A 7,083-nucleotide genomic window follows, 5' to 3' on the forward strand; every position below is an offset into this window, starting at 1 on the left:
TAACTCTTTTGTCGACTCTGCGACGCTTTCATTTTCTCTTGGATCATCTGAACTTTCTCAGTAGTTTGCTGAACAATCTCTGGTCCTAAGACCACTCTTTCTCTTGATTCAAACCAACACAACGGAGTTCTGCATCTCCGACCATACAAAGCCTCGAACGGTGCCATTCCAATACTAGAATGGTAACTATTATTATAAGTGAACTCGATCAACGGAAGATGACTATCCCAAGTTCCTCCTTGCTCAAGAACACAAATTCTCAACAAATCCTCTAGCGACTGAATTGTCCTCTCCGACTGACCATCTGTCTGTGGATGATACGCCGAACTCAATCTCAACTTCGAACCCAAGGCCTCTTGCAAACTTTTCCAAAATCTAGAAGTAAATCTTGGATCTCTATCTGACACAATGCTCGAAGGAACACCATGCAACTTCACAATCTCCTTGATATAAATCTCTGCCAACTGGGCAACGGGAAAACTAATATTAATAGGTAGAAAATGAGTTGACTTCGTCAACCTATCAACAATAACCCAAATTGCGTCGTTCCCTCTCGGAGTATTCGGCAAACTCGTCACAAAATCCATGGATATACTATCCCATTTCCATTCTGGCACGTCTAAAGGTACCATCATTCCAGCAGGTTTCTGATGCTCAACTTTCGACTTCTGACAAACTAAACAGGAATACACAAACTGTGCCACATCTCGTTTCAAACCAGACCACCAGAAAATCTTCTTTAAATCATGGTACATCTTCGTAGCTCCCGGATGAATACTCAATCTACTGCTATGACTCTCTTCAAGAATCATCTTCTTAATCTCTTCATTGTCTGGGATACAAATTCTTCCTCGGAATCTCAACACACCTTGATCATCGATTTTAAAATCACTGTCTTCAGTCTGATCTCTAGCAACCAACAAGTCCACAAACTTTACATCAACTTTCTGTGCTTCCTTGATATTTTTCAGAAATTCACTATCAATCTTCAGCATACCCAGTTTCACACTCTGAGGTGACCATTCGCAAACCAAACTCATATCTCTAAACTGTTCAAGCAACTCGAACTCTCTGACCATCATGGCGGACATATGCAACCTCTTCCTACTCCAGGCATCTGCAACAACATTAGCTTTACCTGGATGATAATTCAAACCAAAGTCATAATCTTTCAACAATTCGAGCCATCTTCGCTGTCTCATATTCAATTCCTTCTGATCGAACAAATACTTCAAACTCTTGTGATCACTAAACACTTCAAATCTCGAACCATACAAGTAATGTCTCCATATCTTCAATACAAAGACTACGGCCGCCAACTCGAGATCATGCGTAGGATAATTCTTCTCATGAGTTCTCAACTGTCTTGAAGCATAAGCTACCACTTTACCTTCTTGCATAAGTACACCTCCTAAACCCAACTTGGACGCATCACAATATACCACAAAAGGTTCATCTGACTTCGGCAAAATTAACACTGGAGCAGTCGTCAAACGCTTCTTCAATTCACCGAAACTTTTCTCACAATGAACGTCCCACACAAAAGTTTTACCTTTACAAGTCAACTGCGTTAGCGGAAGAGCTAACTTAGAAAACCCTTCAATAAACCTTCTATAGTAACCAGCTAAACCCAAGAAACTTCTAATCTCAGTAACGGACTTAGGAGTCTCCCACTGTGATACCGCTTCAACTTTAGACGGATCCACTGCAATACCATCACCAGAAATAACATGGCCTAGAAAACTAACTTCTTTCAACCAGAATTCACACTTAGACAATTTAGCATAAAGCTTCTTCTCTTTCAACACTTGGAAAACAATCTTCAGATGCTCAGCATGTTCTTCTTCAGTCTTGGAGTAAATCAAAATATCGTCGATAAACACAACCACAAACCGATCCAAAAATGCATGGAAGATGCGATTCATATACTCCATAAACACTCCAGGTGCATTGGTAACACCAAAAGGCATAACTTTATATTCATAGTGACCATAACGCGTTCTGAAAGCTGTCTTCTGCATATCTTCATCCTTTACTTTAATCTGGTGATATCCTGACCTCAAATCAATCTTGCTAAAAACACGTGCACCCACTAGCTGATCCATCAAATCATCAATTCTCGGAAGTGGATACCTATTCTTGATAGTTACCTTGTTCAACTGTCGATAATCAATACATAGCCTCATACTACCATCTTTCTTCTTTACTAACAAAACCGGCGCTCCCCAAGGTGAAACACTCGGTCTAACAAACTTCTTCTCAAGCAAGTCTTCCAACTGTTTCTTCAACTCAGATAACTCAGAAGCAGACATACGATAAGGTGCCATCGAGACCGGCTTCGTTCCAGGAACAAGATCAATAGAAAACTCAACTTCTCTCTCTGGAGGCACATCAGGAATCTCATCTGGAAAAACTTCAGGAAATTCACACACCACCGGTAACCTATCAATCACTGCTTGATTCTCAATAGATAAAGTAGCCATTAACGAAAACATCAAGATACCGTCGCGTTTCAGTTGCTTCAGCTGCTTAGTAGATAAAAACTCTACACCACTTTCCTCTTCGACGGAAGAGAAATGTACTGACTTGCTAAAACAATTAATAAGAACGTGGTTGTACTCTAACCAGTTCATACCCAGAATCACATCCATACTGCTCAAAGGTAGGCAAACTAAATCCATTTCGAAATCACGACCAAACATAGACAAAGGACATTTCAAACATACGAGAGAAGTAGTCACCGAACCCTTAGCTGGAGTTTCGACAACCATCTCTCCATTCATATCAGACAAATCAAGATCCAAAGCAGAAACACAATCGAAAGCAATAAAACAATGCGTAGCACCAGTATCAATAATAGCAACTAAAGGAGTATTATTAATATAGCAAGTACCTCTGATCAAACGATCCTCATTCTCTGTCTGAGTCCCAGTCAAAGCAAAGACCCTACCAGTAGTCGGCGCCCTCTTAGGCTGAGTACACTGTGAACTAATGTGACCCTCTCCGTTGCAATTAAAGCAAACAATGTCTGTACAATTGCAATCAGCTACCACATGACCTTTCTTACCACACCGGACACACTTCTTGATTTCCTCAGGATAGGCGTTGCTCTTGTGGCCTTTCTCACCACAATTGAAGCACACAATCTCTACAGCATCCTTCTTCTTAGGCCGCCTAACATCGACCATCTTATGTTTCCCTTTGTCAGCGGGGGCACTGTACGGCTTAGGACGACTCTGCTGTCCCTTGCCCTTCCTTTCATTCACTACCTTGTAGTGAGCCTTCGTATCCTCTTCGTAGATCCTGCAGCTATTAACCAAATCCTGAAAAACTCTCAGCTGTTGGTACCCAATCGCCCTCTTAATGTCGGGCCTCAAACCGTTCTCGAACTTGATGCATCTCGAGAACTCAGCATTCTCTGCAGTATAGTGCGGATAGAACTTAGACAGCTCCACGAACTTGGCAGCATACTCTGTCACGGACATATTTCCTTGCTTCAGCTCAAGGAATTCGATCTCTTTCTTCCCGCGAACATCTTCCAGAAAGTATCTTCTCAGGAACTCTCTCCTGAAAACAGCCCAAGTCACGACAGCTCCCTCCTGCCCAAGGGTAGGCAGAAGAGCAACCCACCAGTCATCAGCTTCCTCGGCCAGCTGATGAGTACCAAACCGCACTTTCTGATCCTCCGTGCACTGCATAACCCGGAAAATCCTCTCAATCTCCTTAAGCCACGTCTGGGCTCCATCAGGGTCATAACGTCCTCTGAAAGTCGGAGGGTTCTTCTTCATGAACGTCTCCAACATCCTAGCTTCAGCATTTGCACCAGCATTCACGTTAGGTTGTTGTCCCACAGCTTGGGCAACAGCTTGTAGAGCAGCAGCTAACGCAGCATCGTTTCTTCCAGCCATAACCGAGATTCTACAAAAGTAGCAACAACAACATAAGATAGTAATATAAATATTACTAAGACTCGACACGACTCTTCTAATTGACCGGACGGATCGACCTGCTCTGATACCAATTGTAACACCCCGTTTTCCCAATATGAAATTTTCTTAAAACATTTATCAGAGTAAGCATCGTAAACAACGGGATATCACATAAACGTAATCCAAAAACAGTTAAATAATGATTTAACCAAATATCTTAAACATCGCAGCGGAAATTATGTCATAGTCATAAAACGTATTGGCACGCAGGCCTCATCTTAAATCTTAAAAGAAATTAGTTCATAATCATAAACAGCATAAAAGTCACGTAATAGAATGAAGCATGCATAATCATAAAGCCCCATCCCGTTACGTATCAGAGCGACCTAGACGACACAGTGAAGGCAAGCCCACTCACGACGGAATCAGCACACTAAGCTCGATCACCTGCACGTTACCCACGGTCGAGGTAACATTCAAACAGAAGGGGTGAGATTTCATAACAGAATAGCGTTAATCAATGCAATTAAGAATCATAAATTAACATCTTAATCGATCTTGATCATAATCATTTTAAACATAATCATCATTGTATCCTTAATAAGCATTTATCACGTAATCACATAATCAATCATCATCAACAACATAACATTATCACGTAATCACATAATCAATCATCATCAACAAAGCATAATAGACATGACAATGTGACAATGCTCCTAGACTCCGTATATGCATGTGGTACCAATCGTCATCATAAGTATAAATATACTTTAATCGTGCGGAGGACAAAGCTCCTAATAATCGTGCGGAGGACAAAGCTCCTAATAAAACGTGGTGAGGACTAAGCTCAATGATATGCTATGCATGGACTCTTAACAACAAAACATCGTAATCATGTGCATTCAATAACTTGAAGCGAAACGTCATCATTTTCATTATATTCATAAATAAACATTGCATACTCAGTTAAATAACAGCAGTAGCATAGTCAAGTCACATATCAGCAGGGAGATATCAATATATCAACAGCAATTTAATAGAATCATAATCGTTTCGTTATATCTCACATATTGCATAATACACTAATCATGCTCAATTAATATCAACATATCTTAATAGCTTTACAGACTGCATTAAACGTTATCATAAGGTTTCATTACCAATTAGGGGTTCACTCCTGATCAAAAGGTGCGACACAGATCGCACAACCACTCAAACAACTACATTCTGGACTTGCTCGTGAGGCGAGAGTTCTCACTCGCCATGGCAATTATATTTAATCGAGTTTAGGCAATTATATTATAATTATATAATATATACATGATTTTGATATGTTTTGATGATTTGTGGTGATTTTGGTGATTTGATTGATGACGTGTTAAGTTATGAGTTTTGGAGGATTTGATAAGATTAGAGAATTTATTTTATTGTTAAATAAAATAAAGATTTGAAAATAATATAAAATATTTAGTTGAGGGCTGTTTTGATATTTTAGATAGTTTTGGGGGTGAAAGTGAGATAAGATAAGTAATTAGGAAGAGATATAAATAGGAGAAGACCTAATATTTTAGAAACGCATTGTACGTGAAAACTTTTGAAAAAGGGAGAAAAAGCTTAGAAGGGAGAAGAGCATAGAGAGGGCTGCGATTTCTTCATAACCAGGTAAGGGTGAGACTAATAATTCAATAATGTTAATTACTGTAATTCTGATGATTAGTTGACAAAGTTAGGATTGATTTAGAGAAGTTTTGGAATTAGGTCAAAACCCTAAAAATTGATGATCAAACGGTAAAACTTGTTTAGATTGATGTAGAAACCGTCCTTTAACCTTAGAACATGTTTAGGATGGATTATGGAATCAAAATTAGGCTTTGAACCATGTTGTGTGATGGATTTTTGAGAAAAACCCTAGTCTGCCCGTGCTTCTGTTCATCGCTCGCCACGGCGAGAGATGATTCTCGCCTCGCGAGTGATGAACTTCATCGCTCGCCACGCGAGCCCTTCCTTTTCGCCTCGCGAGTTGTTTGGTTCAACTCGCCATGGCGAGCAACCTTTCCTCGCCTCGCGAGCTTAGGCAGAGTGCATGTCATATTTCGTGTTTCGACCTTTTAGTTGAATCTTGTATGCCTTTGAGTGCCTGAACATACCTAGTATTGATTAGGAATGAATGTAGGATCAGAGGGAACCCAGAACAACCTTAGTTTGGGAGTTGAGTGGTACTCGCCATGGCGAGCAACCTTTCCTCGCCTCGCGAGTACAACCAGAATGTAGTTTCCTGAGTGTTTGTGCGATCTGTGTCGCACGTGTTGATCAAAAGTGAACCCCTAATTGGTATTGAGACCTAATGATGAAGTTTAATGCAGTCTGTAGAGTTGTTAAGTTATATTGATATTAATTGAACATGAACTATTGTATTGTATATTCATGCAAGATAAGAAGATGTGATAATGATACAAATTATGTGCTTTGATATAATGATATCATCTTGTTATGTGACCTGTTTATGCTGCTTCCGTTATTTAACTGAGTGCATAATTATATGATGAAGTTTAACTCCAAATTATTGGATGCATGTTGATAAGTGATTACGATGTTTTGTTCATATGTGTCCATGCATAGCATATCATTGAGCTTAGTCCTCACCACGAAAATTAGGAGCTTTGTCCTCCGCACGTTTTATAGGAGCTTTGTCCTCCGCACGATTAAAGTATATTAATACTTATGATGACGATTGGTACCACATGCATATAAAGAGTCTAAGAGCATTGTCACATTGTCATGATTAAGATGCCTTGTTGATGATGAATGGATATGTGATTACGTGATAAGTGTTCATTGATTATGTTATGTTGTTTATAATGATTGGATATATGATTACGTGATAACTGTTTAGCATTTATGCAAAGTTAATAATGGAATGATTATGATGTTAATTTATGATTCGCAATTACATTGATTAATGTTATTTTATTATGAAATCTCACCCCTTCTGCTTGAAAATGTTGCCCTTCGTATGGGTAACTTGCAGGTGATCGTGCTTAGTGTGCAGTTGCTTCTGTGAGTGGCCTTGCCTCACTGTGTCGTCTAGGTCGCTCTGATACGTAACGGGATGGGGTTAATACTATAACATGCTTCATTCTTTTACGTGAAC

This window comes from Medicago truncatula, chromosome 8 (assembly GCF_003473485.1).
Source record: "Medicago truncatula cultivar Jemalong A17 chromosome 8, MtrunA17r5.0-ANR, whole genome shotgun sequence".
Taxonomy (NCBI): domain Eukaryota; kingdom Viridiplantae; phylum Streptophyta; class Magnoliopsida; order Fabales; family Fabaceae; genus Medicago; species Medicago truncatula.